This window comes from Anser anser (assembly GCF_964211835.1).
Source record: "Anser anser genome assembly, chromosome: 24".
Lineage (NCBI taxonomy): Eukaryota > Metazoa > Chordata > Aves > Anseriformes > Anatidae > Anser > Anser anser.
Window position 1 is genome coordinate 1,854,052 of NC_139745.1, and position 25,517 is coordinate 1,879,568.

The 25,517-nt window shown below is 47.9% G+C and overlaps 1 protein-coding gene across 14 annotated transcripts in view; it reads right to left on the reverse strand.

Moving 5' to 3' along the window:
* The window catches only part of HIVEP3 (HIVEP zinc finger 3), a 303,544-nt gene that overhangs the window by 90,549 nt on the left and 187,478 nt on the right, over nt 1-25,517 (reverse strand). For 5 of the 14 annotated variants that reach the window (XM_083810197.1, XM_083810203.1, XM_083810209.1 and 2 more), the window contains one exon: nt 6,332-6,426. The exons of 4 other annotated variants lie outside the window; for them this stretch is intronic. The gene's annotated coding sequence lies outside the window, so the exon portion shown is untranslated. Of the gene's footprint in view, nt 1-6,331; nt 6,427-18,147; nt 25,379-25,517 lie in introns of those variants that run through there. 5 more of the 14 variants (XM_083810202.1, XM_083810208.1, XM_083810196.1 and 2 more) reach the window with 5 other exon arrangements.

The following is a 25,517-nucleotide window of genomic DNA, read 5'->3' on the forward strand; positions in this document are numbered from 1 at the left end:
CGAAAGAGAATGAGACGATTATGTTGTGATTAACTCTTTGGCGGCAGCAGTGGGACTTCCCCGGTCCCAGCGCTGCTTAAACCCCCAAACAAAGCAACACCAGAGGACAAACCTTGCCATTGACATCCCCCACATCCCAAGGAGCTAATCAAAACCCCTAATTTCATCGCGTGCAGGTGAGATCAGGCTCTTTCCTCTTCTTCACTGATTTTATCGTCTTGCCTACTCATCAGCATTAGTGCTCTGCAGATGATCTCCTTGCCTGGCAAGGCATGGGACAAACTGACCTGAAAGGGCTGCACTGTAGCATTGGGCAGATCTAATCAACAACTGAAGGGTTGCCGTTTTGAGGGGAGGGCTGGAGTTGTTTCGGTTTGTTTTATTTTCCCTGGGTATTCCATTTTTGCTCCCATTGTCATTTTCTAAATGACGACAAATGAAGGAAACACCAGGTTAAAAAGCCTCATGCTTGTACATAAACACACTGTTCCTCTGCTCAGCCTCATCTGATGTCCTACTTTGCATGCTTTTGCCTTGATAACAATTCTGATTTGCTTTAACTGTTTTTTTTTGCACTGGGGCGACTGCTGCCTTTGAGGCAGCCATTCCTGAAATGCACAGTAAATAAGATCAGAATTAGGCCCAATTCAGCCCTCTGTTCCTATCCCAACTGCCTGTTCAAAGCTTGATGGACATGTTGAGCAGCTTCTCCTGTCCCAGGGTCCCAAGGGCAACACCAGCGAATCCTGGACAACCTCACAGAAATAGAAATTATCATTCCAGCACTACAACTGAAAACACAGGATCCTGGAGAAGCGTTGCATGACCAGCAGATATCAGAGCTGAGCCCAGACGTCCTGTTTTGCCTCCTTTTATCATGATAAGCTTTTCTCTTTCCATTCCAAAGAACCACGCTGTATGCAAGCAATGGTATTTTCCTACCGCTTTCCATGCGACCATCTTTCCTTTGAATGATGTGACGTAGCTTTATCACTTCTTCCAGGAGGGCGAGAGGATCGCCACCTACTTTGGTGCAACGTGCTGCAGATTAACGCTTCCTAGAGCTCTGTGTGGTGGCAAGAAGCCTGCAGGTACTGTCAGGCTCTGAATGGTGAGTTCATATGAGAAAGAGAGGAGCTGGAAGTTCACACACTAGTACCCACTCCTCTGACACCCTGAGGGCTTTGACCTCACGGAGAGCTGGCTCGGTTGTGGGTTTACCTACATGAGCCACAATCTTGGATTTCTGTGACCTGCTTTTTCGTTGTTTAGCAGAGAGACGAGCCCATCTCATGCAGCCGGGACCTTTTGGCCATGCGTGGCACACAGGGATACCAGGACAAGTTTGGTGCAATGTGACCCTGAGCCATGACTGGGGTCCTCGGGTACAAACAGGCCTCCTTCAAGTTGCATTTCCCTTTGCTGAGGTGCACCAGCAAGCACAGGACACACTGGCTGGTTCTTGTGAGGGGAAGGAGACGAGCACAATCTGGCTTCAGCCAGGGAGCCCAGAGAGAGATCCCTTGTTCGTGCCAGATGCATTGCTGGCAGCACAAGAGCAAGTTTTTGAGTGGAGTAATGGCAATCTTACACCTTCCATAATCCCAGATCACCACGGCACATGTGTACAGGAATTCCCTATAGGAAGCAGCACTTTACCTTTTATCCTCAGAGCCCCCAGACCTGTGGTCCCAATCCCATGGCCATTGGGTCACCTACTGCCCACGAGACCTGCTGACACTGGATCAGGACCAGACACAGACGAGCCTGCTGCTGCTCTCCTCCGAATCCACAGGAAGAGCAGATCATGACACTGCCTTCAGCATGGGCATTATTTGTATTGCTCTCCCAAAGCTGATAAACTGGAGACCGTGGACTTAAGATACTTGGGGTTTCAGAGACACTTGACTTCAACGCAACAAACTTGAGATCCTGCCACTCTCACAGACACAAGAGAACCAGTTTTTGACAGTCACTTGAATAGCCTACTGAGGGGACTTGAGACATTCCTGCTCCTTTGATTCTCTTGGCCCTTTCTCCTTGCCTCACACTCATCTCTAAATCATCCATAAGGGAGCACTAACCCCTGGAGATGACACGTCTTTGCCTTGAGCAAGAGGCAAAAAGCTTTCTTTGTGAGGTGTTCACGTGGTTGGCTGGGCAAGGAGAAGCCACGACGTAGCTCGACAGAGAAGAGTCATTCTTCTTAATTTTACAAAGAGAACGACCCTGCCCCACGTGCTGGGAGCTACAGCGAGGAAGCTGCTCCCACCCAAGATGTTGAGATATTTGATGACAGTGTGGGAGGGCAGAGTCATCTGCTCTCTAGATATTTCTGCAATGCTTTCCTCCACCTCACCCAATATCTCTGGCTCTTGTACTTCTTCCCTGCAGCTCTGAGCATGGGACAAATATTAAATCTCTACCTTATTTCCCAGAGAAACCATCTCTTTCCTTATTACCTCCCGTGGCCGTTATTTGTCATTCAGTGTGACAATGGCATCAGCCCTCTGAAGCACTGTAGGATGCTCTGCACACACAGAAAGCGTTATATCAGCTACCAGACACCTACAACAAACAGAGCTTGTCCAATGTTCGACGTGACACTTCAGCCCTAGGGGAAAAGCCAACAACTATAGAGCTAATCGGAAAAGTCCTCGCAGCCGTGCAGACTTCTTCATGTACCACTCGCCAACGTCGCCTCACCCCGGGGTAAAACTAGTAAAGCTCATCTTCTTTCTATGAATCATCCTAAGAAAACAGCCTCAATTAAACTGTAAAACACTGCTGCCACAATGCCAGCTTGTGTGGGAATTTATTTTTAGAAGCGGCTTAAAATAGAGTGTTGTTACCTTGTTAAAAACATCACCTCTCTGTTTTGGTAAAGGATGACACCAAAGCAGTGACACAGGCTGCTGGGCAGGGACACTTTGCCCTGTGCGCCAGGACTTCTGCGTGCCACCAAGCTGAGAGGACACCGAAAGCAGGAGGGGAGGAAGTCCAGGCTTGGTCTTAACACCTCACCGCCAACACAACGAGTTGCCAGGGCTTAAAGAGGGGACCGTATAGGAACGAAGCAAAGATGATCTTGGAAATAAACCTGCTTTTTCCCACTAAAAAGTGAAAAGAAAAAGGTTATGCGTAACTTCAGGGAAGGGACTTGGTTTCCGACAGCCAGTCAGATGTGTTCTGATGCCATGTGGCCTCTTGACTTGAAACACCACTGCCGTGAAACCCGGCCTCGATGCAAAAGCTTGAGTACGCATCCCGAGCTGGGAACACCGCTGCACCAGCAAAGTGATGGCAAAGTTAAAAATGGAAAATACTACAAAGGAAAAAAATGGGAAATCCTACACGTGTCCACCCACAGAACTGTCTCCATGGGGGCATCTTTTTCTTCGGTGCCTACCAAGAAACACTGTGGATCATCAAATCTCTTTCAAAAGCAAATACTTGCCCACAGGCCGAGCTGTGTCCACTCCGTGCCTTCTTGTGCTCTTTACCCTTTCATGAAAGATGGAAAATTCATTAATGAAGACGCTGTTGAATCCCAGCTAGATCAAACCCAGAGGATATACCTCAGAAGCAACAGAGGGTCACGGCACTGTGGAGCCAAGCACGAAAAGAAAAGCTGAATAAAAATGAAAGGGAAAACAGGAGTTGCAAGAGACTTGCAAGTGATGAGGAAGAGACTCTGCAGAAGCCTCTATCAGCACATGCGGCTGCTGCTCCACGACACCAAACCTTCCGGTTCAACTGATGGAGGGGGAGAGCGACGGTCAGAGCACCCACGCAGCACAAGGAAACCTTCTGGTTTTTCAGGCTTGTAAAAACTCAAAACCACCTTAATATTTTGACTGAGGCTTTCCAAGGAGGTTTGCTTCTGAGCAGTGAATAAATATGAAAAGAAAACAGAGGGATGAATCTGATGGAAAATTACCTCATTTGATCGATACTGTTCTGCCACTTCTGCAATAAGCAGATACATATGGGCAAGCACATATGCAATGCCATACAGTTCGGTTTTGTGAAAATCCAAACAGCTTTTCAGAAATGGAAAACAGTAAGAGAAAGAAGCATTTAAGAAAAAAAAAAAAAGAGAGAGAGAGAGACAGGAAAAGTAAGTGGCATATGCAAGTGAGAAAAGATCTGAGTTTTGGTGAGGCACACAAGTGGAAAATTACAGAAGGATTGTTTCAGAGGAAAAAAAAAGCCATGTGTGAGATGGGGCAAGGATGTTACAAAGACGGGCAGTTTTGGTCCTACCAGAAGGTCAGGAGCAGCACTAGGCTGCTGCCAAAGGGAAGATATGGTACAACTGTCAAAAAAAAAAAAAAAAGAGACAAAAAGAAAAAAGGAGCTGCAAGAAGACAATAAACCTGTTGGAAGACATTAGCACAAGGGTGGCTGGGCCACCTACAGATGAGCAATATAGGAAAGGTGACAGGAGATGGATTTACTGACAAAAAAAGGTGTAAGAGGAGATGGAGAAATAATGGCTAGGTCTAAATGCTCAAGGCAATATAATTCTCCCTAAAAGCCCAACCAGACACAGATTTATACACTGCACCATGTGAAAGAAGTCAAACATATTACTAAAAGTCTCGAAGGTTTTAAGCAAAACTCTTTAGAAATGTTGCTTTTATAAATAAAACCAGACAGATAAATTAATCATAATTAATCTGATTAGGATTGTTACAGCAGGAAGAATCATTTGCTGCTACAGTAAGCTTTTTTCTCCCCTCTCCAAAAAATCCCTTTTCTGCACCTGCTTTTAACACCACCGTACTAGATAGCACATCCAAATATAATTCAATTACGGTCGGGAGAGATTTCATCCACTCAGTGAAATGCAATGAATAAATACAAAATCATTCACATTATGTCCTCTCTACAGGGATATTTAAGGCTTTTTCTCCCATAGTAAATCAGTTTTATGTAGTTAGAGTCCTTGAAAGCACCAAATTGCGAATCTGTGTTCACAGAACTTCATTTCTTCTCAAGTTCTCGTAACTTTGAGAAACACTGAGATCATGGAAGAGTGGACGAGAAATCAGCATTTCTCATCCAAGCCCACTCCATGAGCCTAATGCAAGTACTTGTCTTCTGTGCCTCAGTTTCCCTCTTTGCAGCATGAGAATAGTATTTCTGACCATATGACACAGGATCTGGAAATCCTAATTCACCACCACATTCACAGTCAGAGATGAAAGGCAAGCACACATCATTTTTCCTGTTTCAGCTTGAATTTCCAGAAACAGCAGATGTCACAGAGGAGATGAAGTTTGAAACTGATGGCTATTCTGACAAACACACACATTTAGGTGCAGCTAACAGCAAAAGCTAGCTTTACGCACCTCTCTTGCAGAGAAACAAGAAGCTACTTCTTGTCTGAGTTCATTTGCAACCTATTACCTTCGGGCTCCCTCCAACGTTTTTGTTTCCATTTCATATTTGTTAAACACTGACAGCTACAGGGACATAAACAGTGGCTGTGCACCATATTTTTGGGCTCCGCAGGCAGTATCTGGCTCTGTCCCTTTGTGTTATAAATATAAATTTGGTCTATAAAGCTTCATTTGTCAGACCCCATAGAAATTCATAAATCCTGGAATATCACCCTTCGCCACCACCGTCAAAATGAACTTATGTCATAGTCCACTGATACATCAATGCAGCGTCTGAGCCAGAGGGCAAAAATCCAAGCAGAGGACGTAGAGCACTGACTCCAGCACAAACCTGCTGCAGCCCCCCAGGTCCAGCACACTCCCACCATCACTCACAACCTCCTCCTCGGTGTGAAGTCATGAAACAAACCGTGTTTGCTTTCCTTCCCCCTGGGCCTCAGCCCGAAACACTGAGGCTCTTTAACTAGCAAGTGTCTGCTGAACGAAAGGGCATCTATGGGGTGTGAACAGAAGGTGCGTTTTCCATTGAGAAAGCAGGAAAACGAAAAAAAAGAAAAATGTACAAATACACAGGAGAAAGTCAACTTGCTGATTTTGCAACAATGCAGGGCTTCTGCTCTTTCAAACACCTGGCCCTGCACAAAACCCGCATTGTTCAGGCACCGGCATGGTAAATAAACATATTTCTCATTACAAAACTTCAAAGGGGCTGATAAAATCTCTTGCTTTGGGACACAAATTTCATCGTCCCAGGGAGTCTCATTTCTTTTTGTACCTCTTTCAGGGCATACACAGCATTGTGGGATGCTGCCACAGTGCGTGCTGTCACAGGGAAGGACGTGGGTGTCCCAGGGACCATCCGAGGTCCAACAAAATTCGCTATTTTCAAAAGTGACTGGAATGATGGAACATAGTATGCTTACTAAAATTGCTGCTGATACCGGGCTGGGATGGGCTGCAAGTACTTCGGAAGCCAGGATTAGGATTCAAAATGTTCTTGGTAAGTAGTAGAAATGGTCTGGAAGAAAAAAAAAAGAGAGAGAAAAAGAAAAAGACAATTCAGGAATGATGGGTGAACAGTACTAAGGCGGGAACAATCAATGACAGTCACAGGGGAAATAACTACCAGCTTGCAGAGATTTTTTTTTTTTTTTTTATGAAAAGGATCTCAGGATTACAAAGGATCATGGATGGCACAAGAACTGGACACCATCACATCACTGCAATAAAAGCAAGCATCATACTCAGATGCACAGAGAGGCATAGTGCTCACCAGATACACAGAGGGAACTTTTTCTTCATGTAGCACTACTAAAGACACTACGGGACGCTGCATTTCAATAAAGTTGTAGAAAGAGTCCCAACATGGACAGCAAGAATGACGAGCGGTCGAGAAAGCATAGACTGGGAAAATACCAAAAAAATAAAAATAAATCACATTCATCTAATGAAAGAGTAAAGACTAGAAAGAGGCATCATAACAGTCTCCAAATATATAAAGAGGGCCACAAGAGAAAGACATCAACTATTTTCTTGGACTGTCCAGAATAGCACAAGATGTCAGAGCCTTAAAACAGCACAAAGGGAAGCAGGTTACACACTAGGAAAAGCTTCCTGACTAAGGACAGAAAAGCACCAAGACAACAATTCAAGGACCGTGGTGGGCTCTCCCACACTTGGATCAGGTGCGTTAACACACTGCCCATCAGGAAAGGGTTTGGAGCATCTGAGGCTGCCCTGAAGTCTTGATTGTCCTTGCTCCAGGGGTTAAAAATAACACTTAGGAACCAACCCAGTGCCAATTATTGCCCCACTGAACCTACAGAGAGAAACAGAGACCTGGGGAAACCAACTCACATGCCAGTGTCGTGCAGAAGACCTGCCACATTAAAAGAAGAGCCTGGTCCAGTATCATGATCTCAAAAGGACCCTCTACTTAGGGAAATATTAAAGCGCATTCAACAGAGGCCTTGCTTGAATATTTTCAAATGTTCTGTTTGTGTCTATGCATAATACAAAATCAAACTATTTATATTTTTGAACAAATCTGCCTTCCCACACAGCATGCAAAATATTTGTTCGCAGGTGAAAGACTGCAACGTGAATGCTCAGAGCACTAATTTCGCATTAGATGTAACTGCACAGAATAATGACGGGGCTGGAGGGCAGGAGTTCAACGGCTGACGAGCAAGGGAAAATATTTTTAGCAATTTTCATCAAGTGTTAAAACAGATTTAGAAGAAGTCACCGGCAATCTGGCATGTTGCTGACGGTGGCAGACCTGGTCTGGTGAAGGGTCCTGCATCTTCCTTCGAGTGGCTGGGGACAGCTTGGTCCCGCCTCACCACCGAACCACAAACTCTTCCCTCTGCACACCCGCTGAAGAGGCAGTCTCTGTTCTCTGCAGAGTTCTTCGCCAAGGATTTCAAGAAACCAAAAGGGGCTCGTTACAGCCACCACTGCCCCCTGGATGCATTCCCTTTGTGCCCCAGCAGCATCAAGCCCTCGCTGCCACCTGGCTGCAGATAAGCCAGGAAAAATCAGTGCCAGAACAGGCATTACGGATGCTTTTAACAAAGGTGAACATGCATCTTAAAAGAGAAGTCAAACAATAAATAAATAAAGAGAGCATTTCAGAAGCACACACTGATGCTGGCCAGTGCAAAGCTGCCCTGGCTTTGGCTAAGTATTGCTGTCATGTCACTCCTCCACCACGGAGGCATCTCCAGGGCATCTCTAATCACAAAGAGCCACTGAAATGCCACGGGAATAAAAGCTGGCCTTGCTGCCTTGCTGATGCATAAACATTTAAACAGATTTCCTTTCACACTGTCTTTGACAAGCTGAAGCTCCAGCTTTTATCCCACTTTAGTTGGGGTGCATCCTATGAAATGGCAGGCAGACTTCTACTGATAAGCTACATCAATCTTAACTGGAAGGCATCTGCCCCATCTGGGTTGTGAACAAAGAATATCAGATTAAAAGGAAAAGGGAAAAAAAAAATAAAGCAGCAGTCCAGACACTTGAGATAAAGTAGCTGTTATCACCCTCTCTAACAAGGCTGCATGCTTTCTATCTCCAGGCAATGATGCTGTGAAAGTGGTTTGAACACAAATTAAAAATTCATATCCCAGCCAAACTGCCCTTGCTAAGCCAGAGGAGGGTCAGGGCTCTCGTGACCTTTCCCTGCACGCTTCTAGAAGATGGTGGCGCTGCCATTAATGCTGGGTAGGTCACTGGGCCGGCCATCCCCTTGGCAGGTGCCTTCACACAGGGAAAGTCCTCGCTTCTTTCCGTTTCATGTTGAATAAAAGCTTGCAGAACTGTTTAGCAGAAAAATATCTATTTGGGGTTGAAAACAACTTTGTAAATCGCACAATTGGTCCAGCACAGAGATGTCTGTAAGTCCCCTTTGCAATGGCTCGGGGCGATTACATACCATTTAGCTCTGCTTTCTGACAAAATAGTGGGTTTCCACAGTGCCGCTGGCAGGGCTTCTTCTCATCTGCCCCCAGTGCTGCATCCCGAGCAGACTCACAGGTCAAGCTGCAGCCCATTAAATGAGAAACTGAAAGCATCCCGGGTCTTGATGCAGCAGCAGAGAACAGATGCTAGCAAAGCTGTGGTTCTCAGTGGGTAACAGAGCCCTGAGTAACTGGATTTCAGCAGCCACTATTCCCCCAATACGAAGAAAAAATAATAAAAAAATAAAAAAAAAATCTACCACCTATGTGCTATTTCACCCTGCTGACAGGAAGGAGCTGGAAAGGACCATTGCTTCTGAGCTTAATTACATCCGATGCTTCTAAGGGTGACGGAAGAGAGTACTTCATGAGCCGAACCCAAAAAAACGTTAACAAGGTATACTGCAGCAAGAACACAGCAACTTCAAAGCTTTCCCTCCCCACACCCTGAAGTGTGAAATCAAAGATTTTTTCCCCCCAGTAATGCTTTTTGCTCATTTCCTGCCTGACTTCATACTCTTATAACAATGAATCAGGATTAATCAACATCAGCATCAAGATTAAGACCATGTCTAACAAGGACTTTCTTGTCATCCTGTAGGGAATTAAACTAAACCCCACGTAACGATGGGCTGACCACGCTGCCAGCTTGGACTAACACCCTTCACCCGTCTCAGGAGAAACCAGGCTGCCCCTTAGCACAAGTCTCTTGCTTTGGGGAGACTCAGACAACCTCCCTAGGTTGGCTCTTTGTTTTCCATACGACTCTTACAAATCCATCATCACCATTTATTTTCACATTCCTAGGTGGGAAGCAAGAAATCATGCAGAAGCCTGAAGCTGTGGTCTGAGGCGAGTGAGGTGCACTTTTAGCAAAAGATATTGCAAGCCACCGAGAAGAAGAACTAAGACAAACAAGTCCAGCAGGTTATGGAGCTCTGAAATCAGTGATAAGCAGCCGAGAAGAAAATTTCTCTGGATCGCCCTCCAAATATAAACCTAAAACCTTATGATATATTCTGAAGTTATCAATTGAACTGAACTTGTAGGTAGCACTTGGACCAAGACCACCAGGTCTTGTCTTTCCCATCTCCTGGGCTACTGCAGTTCCTATCAAGTGTGTTCAAGGAAAAGGTGATACGAGAAGGTGAGATACAGCCCCCTTAGTCATCTCCCGATACGGGACATACAAACAGCTCAAACCTCGCAGGATTGGCACAGACGCACCACTCTGTCTCTCCAGACCAGACAATGCAGCAGATAGCTGCAGCATCACAGACACGCTTATGTCTTCACTTTAAGGCCCATGGGAAATCAGCAATACACCCTCTTTACCCAAGTTTTGTGTACACATTTAAAATGCAATGTTCTCGAAAGAAATCTTCTGCTGTCAAGCATGACATGGTGTCTATGGCAGTTCCTACCGCTATTCATTCATCCTTCATTCAGCCCTATCAACAAGAAAATGATTCATGTGGCACATTTCTAGTGCTTGTTGGTTTTATTTTACTTCGGTATGGTGTTTCAGAATTTTTTCAAGACATTAAGAAGCATGACCATTGCCTTTAGACATCATAAAGGATGAACAGAAAAGCAAAGAGTCGCAGGCAGGAGGAAGCAGTAGGCACTTCAACTTTTTCACACTTCTGCAGAGTAAAAGTACTCTGCTGAACCAAAGGAAGTGGAGCGAGCCTATGAACTGAGATTGAACCAGCAGTTCACGAGACTTAAATTTAAGGCATAATGAGTGATAGAAAAGAGGGTTAAAAAAATAAATAAATCACTTTCCAGCCTCTAATATACAAATCCCCAGGCTCCTCCCAAGAGCAAGCACAAGAAAGCTCCTACCACTCCTCCCACCCCATCAGCAGCATCACACCTCGCGCAGTACAATGCAACACTTGTGCAGTCACACTGGTCCAAAAGAGAAACCAGAACCTTCTGGGGGTTTTAGGCTTTAGCAGCTTGATAAAGCAGCCCTACAATAAAATGAGCTCAATTTGCCACAAGGTGGTCAACAAAAACACATCTGTTTTTGCAGCACATGCTGAAATGCCACCGTATTTTGATATCACTGGTCAAGAAGCTCCCACGTATTAGCAATTTTTGTGCTACCACCACTCACATTGTTTAACCTTCTCATCTGAAGGACGACACAAAAGAGTAACCTTCAGCACAGCATTCTGGACTAATAGTCATTTTTCAATTCCACTCATGTCACAGACTATTTGTACAGAGCACAGCTGGGTTGTTGGTTTTTTTGTTTTTTGTTTTTCTCCTTATGACAGAGAAAAAGGTAGCAATTTTCTTCTGTGCACAGAAGTTCTGCTGTACTTTTGCTGGATGACACACCGAAGAACCACAACTGCACAACCCAAAGGAGACAAACGGCTGATGCAAACGGAAAACAATGCAGCAAAAGGAAGTCTTTCTGTAAGGCAATTACTTTGTTCTTTCAGGGGCTTTTTTTGGGTATCTTCTTTCCATAGAAAGTTTCCACTACAGTTATTTAAATGAAACTTGCATGTATTTTTGGCCTCAAACCTATAAGGCTGCATAGCAGGAGCTCTGCTGAAAGTCAGTAAAACAACATATAATTGTACCCAGTTCCAGGTTCCTGAGTCAGAAACCTAGAGAAAACATAAGGAATTCCCCAAAACCATCTGTGAGATATTTTCTTAAATTCAAACCTGATAAGAGCTCAAAATCTCATTTAACAAAGCCACTGGAGATGTTTTATGGGGAGACACAACTGGCTGCAAGAACGTGAAGAGCAAAAGTCCAAAGGTACCTGCACAGGCACATAGACCTTCACGGGACGGGAAAAGCGAGGAAAAAGTTCAAAGACCAGTAGGAAAACCCTCCACCAAGAGTCATCCCATCACTTGAAACATCTCCAGGTTGGATCAAACTCCTCACACTACCAGGTTAGAAACACTCTTCTCAGGATGCAGATTTTTATCACGGAATATTATAATAGACAGGTTTGGGTTGGAAGGGACCTGAAAGCCCATCTGGTTCCAACCCCCTGCCACGGGCAGGGACCCCTCCCACCAGCCCAGGTGCCCCCAGCCCCATCCAGCCTGGCCTTGGGCACTGCCAGGGATGGGGCACCCACAGCTCCTCGGGGCAGCCTGTTCAGGGCCTCACCGCCCTCTGAGTAAAGAATGTCTTCCTTATACCTAATCTAAACCTACCCTCTTTTAGTTTGAAGACATCACTCCTCATCCTATCGCTATCTGCCCATGTGAAAAGACACTCTCCATATAGAAAATATGACTGAAAGGCCACAATGAGGTCTCCCCAAAGAATTCCCCTCTCCAGGCTGAACAGCCCCAGCTGTCTCAGGCTGTCCGTAGGAGAGGTTCTCCAGCCCTCTCACCATCTTTGTGGCCCTCCTCTGGACCCATTCTAACAGCTCCATGTCCTTCTTGTGCCAAGGACCCCAGACCTGGACACAGGACTCCAGGTGGGGCCTCACAAGGGCAGAGCAGAGGGGGGACAATCACCCCCCTCAACCTGCCGGCCACTTCTCTGTCGAAGTCTGCCCTTATGTCCAGGACTGCCCTGACCCAGGTGCAGCACCTTGCACTTGTTGAACCTCATTAGGTTCTCATGGGCCCACTTCTCCGGCTTGTCCAGGTCCCTGTGGATGGAATCTTTCTGTTGTATCGACTGCACCACTCAGCGTGGTGTCACCGGCAAACTTGCTGAGGGTGCCCTCGATCCCCTGGCCTATGCCCCTGATAAAGGCATTGAACAGCACTGGGCCCAAGATGTCGATGATCACCTGCATCGTGGGACTCAGGCGTGGGGTAAAAACCACCATGCGAGAGGAGCTCAGCGTGGGTCAGAGCTTCAGACCCGGGCCTGAGCCTCGGGGTGATTTTGGGACATCCGTGTCCGTCCCCAGCGTGCTGCTGGCCTTCCCCCGAGCGCAGGTGGCTGCGCATTAAAGCAGTTTTTGCTTCCTGGCACTGCGCAGCAATGCAGTGGCAGCGCGTAATACACAGCATTTCTGTGGAAGACTTACAGTCCACCCTTCAACCCTCTAAAGGGGTTAAATAACGCAGCGAGCACGTGCTTCTTGTGGAAAAATGACTCACAGGAAGGATGGCAGCAATGTATTGCTATAAAATATTAAACATAATAGGTCTCTCTGCCCCGGAATGAAAGAATAAAAAACAAGGTAAGTGGACCTGTGTTTTTCTCCTGGTTCTCAAAGTCACTAATGGCCCTCTGGGTCCGTGAACAGATGTCGACAGTGTACTGCAGGTACCACATTTTATTCACTGCAAATTACTGCCTGGCATTTAATTAAAATTTTATTGTGGTGATTCCGATCAGCTCTCTCCACAGCACCGCATGGACTGAAGAGAAAAGTGGATTTTTGGAGTCAACGAGCCCAGTTCATCAATAAAATACCATAGCTCCGAGAGGGGGGAAAGCGTGCAGTGTGAGGTCTGGTTAACTTGATGGTTTTTCCCTGTCCGGGGGCCCCAGGGGGCTGTTCCTGGTACTGACACCTCATCGGAACCAGTGTGAAGTTGGCTGCGGGAAGAGCCTGGCTCACGGACCGTGTTTTTCTGCGTGGACTCACGGGTGTAACGCAGGGCGCCTTTGTGACAGAGGACGGAGGAGCCAGACTCAACAGGTCACCTGGCCAGCTTCAGAGGAAAGAACTTTTACTTCAAAAGCCTCCTTCTAGACAGCTCCATTTCCCACATCACAGACCTCTTAGGAACAATCCCAGCCTCTCCTCCCGGTTACCTGGTGGGAGCGTCTGTCCCCCTAATGGCATCATCCGATCTCTCTGCTTTTCTTTTTTTTTTTGCCTTAAAGTGACAAATGACCGCTCTTGCTCCATTATACCAGCAGGAACCGTCGGGGACAGCCGTAGCCAGCGCATCCTGGGGATGAAACAGCGGGCAGGCTGCTCAGCACCAGGCTGCTCAGCACCAGGCTGCTGCTCCGGGACCGCCACCGTGCACGGCCTCAGCTGGGGGCTGGACCGGAGCACAAGGTCACCATTTCTCATGCCCTGGTGACTTCTGTAAAGCCAGCAGCTACAAGCATTTAGGAGACCTGAGGCTTACACGCAGGCTCTCAACTATACCAGAAGCTCTGGGAATGATCACGGGTGCAGAGGCCCCATGGATGTCCCCGCCGAAAGAGAAGAAAACCCACCCCAGAAGATACCCAAATCCGTGAGCAAGACAACACAGCCAAGGAAGAAAACAACAGTCCAACAGTCACAATGATGAAAGTTGATGCTCCATAGCACCAGATTATCCTAAACCTCAGTGTCCTTCTACCAGCTGAGGACATCCTTAATGCTAAAAATAAAATTAAAATAAAATTAAAAAAAAAGACAAAACATCCTTAGCTGCCTGTCTGTTCAGAAAAACTGCCCTCCTCACAGAATCACAGAAGGGCTGAGGTTGGAAGGGACCTCTGGAGCTCATCCAGTCCAACCCCCCTGCCAAGCAGGGTCACCTACGGCACGTTGCAAGCACCTGCTTGGAAGCCCTGAAGCACAAAGCAGAACAAAAGCAGAGTTTTTCATGCCAAACTGCTAGGGATTAGGGACTGCTAAGAAAAACAGTGGCAACCCCGCTCTGCCCACAGCCCTAGTAAATTGGAGGAAAAAAGAGACATACAATCATCAACGGCCAGGGCCAGGACGGATTAACACATCTGCCCTCTAGCTCAGAGTACTGGGAGAAACTCAGCTCTTTGGGTTTAAAACCAAGAAAAATTTGAAATATCCCAGGGCAAAGCAGATGTTAACTCCTCTCTGGAGTCTCAGGGGTCAACACACAGCACAACTCCTCTCCAACCAAAGCTGCAAACCTCCCTGCTCTAAAGGTACCTGTAGACGCTTTACCTCTCCATGCAGCTACTCTGGGAAGTCAGTACTAGAATGATGAATGCAAAATTAAAAGCTCAATAAATAATTAATCACTGAGGTCGTGAAATTGTACGAATCTGTCCATCTTGCTCTCTGCTCTCCTGTTAATCAGACGAGTCTCTGTTTCAATGGTGGGTGAAGCTGTCCTGGAAGAACCATAATTTCTGCACACTGCTGCCATGAAGCTTGTCCTGGGTGCCATATAAATCAATAGTAATAAATCTTTGCTGAATGCTGTAAAGACTTTAAGAGTGTTAAGCAAACAGAATGCCTCCAGAGACTCCAAAATAAAGTGAGATGCAAGTTTGAGTAACTTATTAAGGTAATTATTAAAATGCATGCTCGCAAAACATCAAATATGTATAGCATAGACAAAACCTCCTTTCCTCTTTCCGGTATCAGCCTCTCCACAAACAACAATGAAAAAGAGCACTCTTAAGTACCACAAATAAAATACACTGCACATGAAAGCCAGCAAAGCCACCCCATCTCCCGGCTGCCGTAACCCTTTCTCTTCCCCCTGCCTATGCATTCTTCCTTCAAGTTTTGTCTTCAGTGGTAAACTCCCTGAAGCTGTCAACACGCAGCCAGTTTTTCCAATACTTGCAATTTCTATGTGATGGTGTTGTTTTGATTGTGAACATGTTAATGCTGATGAACATGAATGCCCAGACTAGAAGAGGTTTATCCCACGGTCGATGCATTGCAAGGCTCGGAGCATCCTCCAGAGATGGGCTGCTGAGCAAGGTGACCTCCCGCCGCGGTCCGGCGCGGCAGGTCCTTGTGCTATAATCCAGCCTCTAGACTGGGCCAGAGAAAGGTTAATGACCCCCCAGCACGTGAAGCACAAATATGCCTGTGTCCCCAAATCCTGCCTGCAGCACACACGCCAAGGGGGCAGAGCTGCGGCGTGGCGCTGGGAGCAGGCCCGTGGCTGGAGGTGGCTGCACCACCACCCGTGGTCCCAACGTCCTCCAGCCGTGCACGCGGCAGATGTGCCCCCATGCAGATGTGCACGTCGGCATCCCAAATCCGCCTCAGCCATGCACTGAAGCCACTCTGGGCTCTAACAGAGCCAGCTGGGGCCATGGTAGAGCAGGACACCCACTGATGGCTCTAAAAACCCCTATCACAATAAATCAGCCACATCTGTAACGTCTTATGTTTCTGTAACTCGGGGTCCAAACCATCACTAGTCTGTGGGCAGATCTGATCTATTTTCAGATATTTTTCCTCTTCAACAGAAAATCTGACTCTTATTTTATTTTTTTTTTTCTCCTGAGACACCATCAGACAACGCAGCACCAGGCTCCAAACACCAAGCTGCCCTTTTTCCAGCACGCTGGGTAAAAATCTCCTGAAAACACTGTTCCCAATTAAAGTGAGCCCTTATGAAACCCGTATCACAGCCACTTGCTTCATATATTTCTCCCTAGAAGAACTTACAGAGTTTCCTTGATGAACCCCCAAGCATAACAGTTTCCACAGTGATTACAGAAAAAGCAGCACTGCCAGAAATAACATTATTAAATGGAAAACATCCCCTGCACTCACTCTCACACATGCACACACCCATCGAGCGCAAAGAGATGATGATTCCTCGTGGCAACTGGCTACCCACCCTGGGCAAACAGAGTTGGAAATAGTTATTGAAAATATCATTTTTCAATTAAATGTCTTGGTGATGGCACAGCAGGTACCCTCTACACACATAGATGCAACGACATATCCTTGAATAGTGATTTAATCCATGACCATGTTCCAAAAGCAGCTTCCCAGATACGACATTAAAAAAAAAAAAAAAAAAGCTTAAATGACCATTTCGGATTGCACATCCCGCCCTGTGAAAGGCATTTTAGTATTTAACGCAGATCTGATACAAAAGCAGGAAAGAAAAGTACCAAATTATCAGAGCTTATCTAAACTTTCCCCCCTCAGCACCTCAGCACTCACATTCATTCAGTTATTTGAGGTCTAAGGCTTGCAAAATTGCAGTTTCCATTCACGTGAAACTGCGTCTGTGTTTTCAGGAGGCTCCCACGCTTGTCTGGCCCATGCTGGGTACGAGAAGCCTGCTCTCTGAGCACAGCCAGACAAGGCTCTGATGCTGCTGCCGCTGGACCTGCACGGCATCTCAGGCTTCCCACCGTTATTACCCAAAAATAGACGTTTTTCAGCAAAGACCTTTCCAAAATCATTTTCTGCAATAAGTACCCTCACCAGCTTCAAGCTCTTCACTGGCTTATTTCTCTCAATAAGTGAACACCATTATTTAATTTTTTCTTTTATTTATTTAAACCTCAATTTTTTGCTCCTTAACAGGGCACCAGTTCCTGTCCTCGCATACGTCCACCCTGTGTCCTTTCAGAGCTCTGGATTTCAAGCCCTCACCAGCCAGGAGCTTTTGTTGTCCTGGGAGGAACTCAACGCACTCATCCATGTGAAAGGGGATCACATTTGTCACCCTGATTTGCATTAGAAGTAAGTACAGAACATTATAAACTCATATTCACCTAGGAAGAGAGAGAGCACTCAAACTAGTTGAAGATGGCAAAAAATGAGTTAAAAAAAAAAAAAAAGGAAAAAAAAGAAAAATAAAGAAAAACAACAGCGTTCAGTTTTGAATTTCTACATTACATTTTGTGCTCGACACGACTGACACATCCACAACCAGAAGCTCCTGGGACAGGCTAGACACATCGCTGACTGCCAGCAAAGACTCATCTCCAGGTCGGAAGGAATGGGATTTGAGGATTTCTGTTACGTTCACATACTTGATTGCCTTCGTTTCTGCTTTTACACCTGTTTACTTAGAAAAATTTAAATGCTGCTTTAACATTTTGGCACACCATTTCCTATCTGCTGAATAATTCTGAATTCTGATTAATGCAAATACGAAGACAAAGTATTTTCTAACTTTGCAGCAAATCCCCACAGGTGGATGACAGATCAAAACACGAAGGCAGCAGACCATGTCTACGGCAATGAATTGCAGGCAGAATCAAAAAGCAACTATATTCCTTGGGGGCTATAAGGCAACCAACATCTCATTTGGGACTTTCCCTTAACTTCTTTAAAGACCCAAAACCTGCATAATGCATAATAAAACCAACACTGCAGGCATTTTCTTCAGCAGAGAGAAAGCAGAGCACTGTCTTAGGGTTACGAAAAAATTCTTCAGTTTGGCAGTAATGGTTTCAGCCTTCCTCGCTGTACTGTTTCTGAATGCAAACAGCGCCATTTAAAACAAGGTTAGCAAAAGCAGCGAGGGTTTGGTTTTAATAAACACTCCTTGAATTAAAAAGGATTGCCTGAGCAATGATACAAACCACGGCGGTAAACTCATTAGACAGTGAGTCATTACCGTAGGATGCTATCAGATGTGAAGATCCAGCCCGTGCTGCTGGCGGGTCGGCTTGTATGGCGCGAGGAAGATCTGGGGCGATTCTTGGATCTCTTTTACCCATTTCGGCAGGTTTTTTGAGTGGCTGCTGGGCCATCAGTGCTGAAAAGCAACAGTTTCCTCAGGCTAGAGTGCTCGTGAACCGTAACTGTGAATCTTTACCATAATATGTTTTCATAGTTATTTGTAGTCATTCACTGTAGCATGAAGCACTTAGAATATTATTAAAAATAGTACCCATTTACTTTTATTTAGCGTTTTTCACACTGGTGGAAAAACTCTGTGGTGTTTTACAAACTGCTGCGGAGGGAGTGCGGCAACGATCCTGGGAGGGAGGGAGAATATTTTTAACCCCATTTTACAGAAGTGGGAACCAAGGCACGCACTTTTCCACAAAACGATATTGGCCAGAAATGCTCCTGAATTCTTGCAGGACCTCTTCCAGCAGAGATCCTCACTTCCAGAAGAAATGTACACTTCTTCCAAGCTACAGTGGTCGCACTGTTGCGTCCCAGCCAATCTTCTCACGTAAACACAGTGGTGAAATGGTGGGGAAGAGTGGTTTCTCTACAGTTTTTGTTAATTTTAGCCTGAGAAAATCATGAAGGAAATACCTGGGCACTACAGGCAGGTTTGTGGGAGGTAATTAAACACCCAGCTTGACTTCCCTTCCAACTCAGAAAAGCTTCACATTTTTGGGTAGATATCTATAACGCTATTTTTGTACTTGGTTCTAGCCTGACCTTTCACGGCACTGTTTTGTCCCAAAGTCAAACATTTCGCATCTTCAAAATGCATTCGGTTTTGTTTCAAACACAACCAACACTATTTCCCTCTTTCAAACATACAAAGACCCAACAGGTTTTTGGTCAGTTCAAATACAAAGAGAAAGGCTTCATCCTGCCCTTCCCAGCACTGATGTCCCCCACAAGAGAAGTCTCCCAGTTCAGACCAGTACTCAGGCCGAGATACAGGGCACCTCAATCTCAGCTGAAGAAATCCCTTCACTGCTCCTGCGAGGAGGAATTGCTGAGAAGAGCCCTTCTAAGGAGAACCGCTCTATTAACACCATGCAGTGCTCGTCCTCCCGGAGGCTGCATCTCCTCAAGGAGCAGGCATTACCTTCATCCTCCCCCAGTCCAAGCCACCTGATCCTCTGCAAAGAGCCAGCTCTGCACCTGATAAAACCTGGTGTGGTCCTCCAAGGGAGTTTATCAGATTTACAGCCTGGCGGTAAGAGGGTGGCACCTGCAAATTACCAGCCCGTTACCAAGTCACGGCTCACCCCAGCAGAGCAGCCTGCAGCTGCTCCTGTTTTACAGGTGGTGGGTGCCACCCCAGTGCTTTCCAAAGCTTGTAACCTTCGTGAAACTTTTTTTCTTTTTAATTTCTATTCACCTCATTTCAGCCCCACATTCAGTTTTTCTGTATTTTTTAATTTTTATCAGTAAATCTCCCCAGAAGGGAAGAAAACCAAGAAAAATGAATACGGGGCAAGAGGAAACACAGGAAACCCGTGGGCAGCTATTTAAAGAGTCAGCGATGCCTCATGGAAAGCCCTGAAACGCATTCCAGTTAGTGACAAACCTGCTGCTGTGGCTCTGGGTCACCGTCCCCTTGGGGTCCTCGCTGCCCCCCAGAACAGCAGGGGGTGGGCAGAGCCTGACCCTCTTTCCTGGCATCTCCCAGCATCTTGGGGCAGCAGCCACCACGTAGGGCGGTTCTCCTAAATCCCTAGGAGCTCCCCAAACTATTTTGTGAACCCTGTACTCCACCACTTCAGTAACAACTGTCGATGCACCTTCGCTAGATCAAACGGTCGGAGCCTGCACACCATCACCGCCAGCAGCGACAGAGACCTCTAAAGCATTCAGCCCACAACTTACCTCGACGCAGTACTTTTGGGGAGCACCCGCACAATCAAGCGTATCAGCCTTTTACCCCAAGACCATACCCTACCCCAGGCTGGGAACACAACCGGCTCACAACTCGACACCTCTTGGGCCCCTTCATCAATGCCACCCCACGGACTGATGTGATGTTGCCCGTAGATGGGGCTGCCACAAAAATAATCACTCAGCTTAAGGTGGCCGAGGCTGCTCCGTGCCTGTGTGAGACTTCAGCCTACCAGCAGCTCCTGTGAAAACTGCCAGCGTGCTGTTACACAGTGCAAGGTTGGGTCTGTTCTGTGCCTTTTGAGTTGTGCAAAGCAGTAATCTGCCCTTCAGGAGACACCATCTTACCTAGGCTGCAGCTGCATTTTAATCTGGAGGTAGGAGCACGGCAATAAAGACTTCAGGGAACCACTGCACTTAAAATCAGGTTAGCTGGGAAGAGGGCCAGGCTCAATTTTGGGGGATTCCCTTGAGGTTTCCCCTCTAAACTGTACCGCCAAATGAAGGCTTAGCAAACCCCTCCAGGTCTTGATGCATCTGAGAGCAATACTGCTGCAGGAACCCAAATCCCACGTCTGAGTTCAGCTGGATCTAGCCAACTTTTGACACGCTTCACCTTCCTGCCTAAAAGCTGCAGGTCTAATAGTAAAGCAGAGAAAAGTAACAGAAACCCCTAAGCCTCCCAGTGCTGCAAAGCCTAAATAATGGTTTAATGAACACGCAACCCTCCACAGTCCGAGGAAGGAACAAGGAAAGGGCTGGATAAATGGTGTGGGAAAGATGACTTCAGATCTGGAGACTGGGGACCTGCTGAAACTGAAAATCTCATTTGCACCAAAAAAAAAAAAGAAAAAAAAAAAAGGTAATCTCTGTACAATAAGTCTTCCCACAATGCTGAAAATGCTCTACTCGGAGTTTGCACCGTTTGCCACAGCACTTTGTGCTGATGAAAGATGCTGCCCGGGCCTCAAGGCAGAGAGGAACAAGTTGTCCCTGCGCACAGCAAGTCTGTTTGGGGAAGGTAGGAAAACTTGACTTCACTCATGTTTTCCTCTTACTTAACACTACTGTAAAATAAAAATAAAAATCACTGAGTGGAAAGAAAATGCCCCCGAACCAAAATTTCCATGCGACTGAAAAAAAATAAAAAAAATTAAAAAAAAAGGGTTACAAAAATACCATCTAGATCTATTTAGATGGATCGGTTGTCATCATTCCTCCTAGGGAGAAGGATTCTCAGATTTCCATGGGGCGAACGCCCAGAGATCTCCCTGCTCACCTCGGTCAGCTCTGCAGGGCAGATTTCCTCGCCTTGCCCTGCCCCACGCACGAGCCCTGCTCGCCTCCTCAGGGAGCTCAGAGCAGCGGGCAGTGAGCAAGAGCCAGCACCACACGAGCTGGTCCCAGCCTGGGCTTACTGGGGTGGTGGGGCTGGGCTCGCTTCAGGGCTTTGCAAAGAAAACGAGGCAAGGTAGAGGGTAAGGAAGATTTATTGCACATTTACCTTCACCGAATGTTTTCTGAATGACTGAGTAATCCCCTAGTCCCTTTAACGCAGGCCCTCCTCGACACACAATGCTTCCTTTGATGCTCATTAAAAAGTTCACCTTATGCAGGCGTGTAATTAGAGCTGGGCAGGATAAAAAAAAAAAAAAAATCCCCGTTCCGATTACTGCACCAACTATAGAGACCGAGACCCCAGCTGAACACGCAAAGCCAGCCTGGGAAAGACCACGACTCGAATTCCTGTCGCGCAGCAGCAGGAGCGCTCAGCACAACTCGCCGCCTCCAAGGTGGTCTCGGCAGAGCCCAGGAGAAGGAGCACCGGTGAGAAATGGCTCACTTGCAGGCGCGGGTTAACAAGGGGAAGGTGGGAAGAATTTGACAAGTGTAACGGGCAGAGTGGAAAACAGAATAAATATTTCCCCTGCATCCTAACTGACTGCAGATCCCAGCAGAGCTATAAAGATCTCCTAACAAGCAGCCTTTTTAAAGTCAGAGACAATGGTGCTGAATGTATATTTTAAATAAATTGCTTTCCTGAGTTGTTGGTTGTGTTTTTGTTTTTTTTCTCCTAAGTTTGAACCCCGTGCCAAGAAACTAAATGCTTTCAAGCGCTGTAGAAACGGCGAGTCTGCTGAAACACTTTTTGCATTCAACATGTGCAGCCAAATGTGGCCAGAAGTTATGACGGTAGAGCTCAGAGTCAGCAGGAACCTCGGCGATGAGGGGAGATGGAGGAAGCCGGAGCGAGGCCAGCTTCCCTAATGCAGAAGGAGCCACCCGACGTGGCCAGGGGACTCGGGCAGTGACGTGGGGCAGGGAGTTCCCTGGAGCCCCTCGGTGGTGCCCTGCCACCCTACGGACGGGCCAGCCGCGGCGATTTCCCCAGCCGGGACACGCTTCCCTGCTAAACCAACCCATGGCAGCGATGCCTCATCCCCACAGCTCAGGAAAGGTTCATCTCAACAGCGCTTTCGTCGTTAACTTCAGAATAAACATTATTTTCGAAACCGTCTCTCAGGGGACTCACCCCACCGGATCCCCTTCGGAGTCCCCCGCGTCCGATCGCGCTCGTGCTCGCTGCAAACCACGCGAGGCGAACACTGCCCTGTTCTCCTGACGGCCGCCGGATATTTTTTGAGAGCCAACTGCAAACATTGCAGGGTTTGCTGGCCCCCCCGGGCTGTGAGAATGGGGTTTTGCTTGGATGGGAAAACAAAACGAGCAGAGCCTGAGGTCCTCGTGGGGAAATTAGATGTGCCCATTGTGGTTTAGGGTTGAAATGATCGGTCAGAGCGAATAAGTCCCCTTCTTTTACACTGCAAGAGCTTCCCCAGGAGAGGAGAGGGCTCCTCAGAGGCATTCCCTAGGGGACACAGCGCACCTCTGCAGGTGCTGAATGCGTCCCTGAGGACACGAAGCCCGGAGTGCTGCAAGCAGCTTGGCAGTAACACTTTCATTAATTAACCAGTAACTTCTAGAAGATTTTTTCTTTGATGCACAGTTCACGCAAGTCTTCTGGAGACTTTGCTTGGCCTTTTCTTAGCAAGGACTGCAGTGGATCCTTCACCGGACTCAGATGCCAGACTGCAAGCCTTGGAAGGAGAAGGCTTTTCTTCTCAGAAGCAAGACAGGACAGCACGCATCAACCCCCAGCCATCTCCTACTACAGGATCTCTCCATCCTTCATCGAAGGATGCCTCTCTAGGGATGAAAGAAAACTGCTTTCCAGTAGCCCTGCAGTGGAACTGCCTGCTAAGGCTGTCGAGGAGGGCTGGGGGAAGGGATGGGGGCAATGGGGATTGCTGTAGCGGGGTTGGGAGCCTGTGAGCCAACTGGGAACCAAACATCCCACCCCACACAAATCCCACCTTTTCTTACTGTGAATACACACTCTGACATCACCCTACATGTTTTTTCCTACGAGAATCAGACTAAAAAGTTTCAGAAGCACTGAGGCTGTGAGAAAAACAGGACAGCCCCCAACAAGCACAAGCAGCTCACCAGGGGAAGCTCAGTAAAACAAGAGACAGGAGGGATGGCGAAGGGGCTATCTGGCATCCAGACACCGAAGGTTAAACCTGGCTCTGCACACTGACACTAACAATCTTTCAACACCAGGGAAACTAAAAGCCTATAAGCTACAGGTTATCCTCCGGCAGCAGAGCAGGGTTTGGATTGTATTGCTCACACCATAAATCACCGTGTCAGCTGCCCCAGCCATTTCCACTCGCCCGAGTGTAACTGGGTAAAAGTGCCAGGCGCTTTCACGACAGCCAGCCAATTAGCTAAAGAACGATGAAAAAAAAATAATCATAATACTAATGCACGGTGCCTTTTTCCGGAATAACAATCCACACATTTGCATAGAGCAGCTCAGCGCACGTCTGCATTTCTGATCACACCTCTGGGTGCATCCAAGGCGTTATTAATTTCCATCGAGGAGGCTTAAGAAGCTTAAATCGTTAGCACTCATTTACTCAGCCTTGCTGCATTTTTTAAAGCTGCCTCGTTTTCCGCCGAGGTGCAGGTGCTAATCGGCCAAAGAGAAACGCTGAAGAGGGAGGAAAAAAAAAACAAAAAACCCAAAGGGGCAGCGCCGGGTCCCGGCCCTGTGCGCGCAGCGGGGTGCGGGGTCCCCCCCGCCTGCAGGGGGGCTCCCGAGGGACACCCCGCAGCCGTCCCGCACCGCCCGGGAGCAGCCCCGCCGCTCCCCGCCGCTTTTCCTGTGCGAGTGATAAGGAGGAAATCCGTCCCAGCCAGCCAGCCGAGCAGACAGACAGACAGACAGACAGACAGACAGCCGGACACCCCGCTCCCCCCCCCCCCCCCAGCCGCGTGCTGCCAGCAGCCCGAGCGCGCGGCTCGCACCGGAGCTTCATTAGAGGTGGCCGCCAATTAAGAGCCCGATGCCGGGGCAAGGCAGCCGGGCAGGCTGGCGGCGGCTCGGGGGACCCGAGGCGGCCGTGCTGGGGGGGGGGTGAGGGGGGCAGAGCCCGGTCCCTCCCCGCCGTGCCCCCGGCACCGCGCCGTGCCCGGCCGTCCCGAGCGCTCTCCATCCCGCCCCCCTCCCGGCCGCTCTGTCCCCTTCCAGCCTCCCCTCTCGGCGCTGCTCCGAGTTAAAAAAATAAAAAAAAACCATATGTATATATATATTAATAAAAAACTAGGCTGGAGGGAGAGGTTGCAGCCCCCCCGCTCGGCGTGGAAGGGAGCGCCCGGCCCGGTTACCTGCGCGCTGCCCCCGCCCTGCAGCCGCGGCTCTGCCATGGCTCTGCCCGGGGCGAGGAAGGGACCCCGGGGCTCCAGGGGGATCTTCTGCCGGGCTGCGATAGAAAAGGTTAGTTTAAAGCTCCTTATTTGGGCAGTGATGTAAAGGGAAGTTGGTCGGGCAGCGCCACCCCCTTTTTTTTTTTTTCTTTCTTTTTTTTTTTTTTTTTTTTTTTTCCATTCACTACACATTGTTTCCTGTTGTCAAGCGGCTGCTGCGGCTTTCGGAGCAGACAAGGGAATCCTTCAGCCCCTCCGAGCCTGCGGCCGCTGCTCCGGGCGCTGCGAGCCCCGGCCGCGGCTCCCTGCCGGCTGCTCGGCCGCCCACGCGGGGGCAAAAACGCAGCCGGGCTGGAGCCCGGGCAGGAAGCGGCCCTCCCGCACAGCCCAGAGCTTTTCCATCACAAAAGAGGCTTCTTGCCGCCCGGGGAGCCCGGTTGTGGACCGGGGAGGCGGGGAGCGCAGTGCCGGCCCCTCCATCCCCCCATCCCCCCATCCCTCCATCCCTCCAACCCCCATCCCTCCATCCCCATCCCTCCATCCCCCCATCCCTCCATCCCCATCCCTCCAACCCCCAACCCTCCATCCCCCCATCCCTCCATCCCCATCCCTCCATCCCCATCCCTCCATCCCCCCATCCCTCCATCCCCATCCCTCCATCCC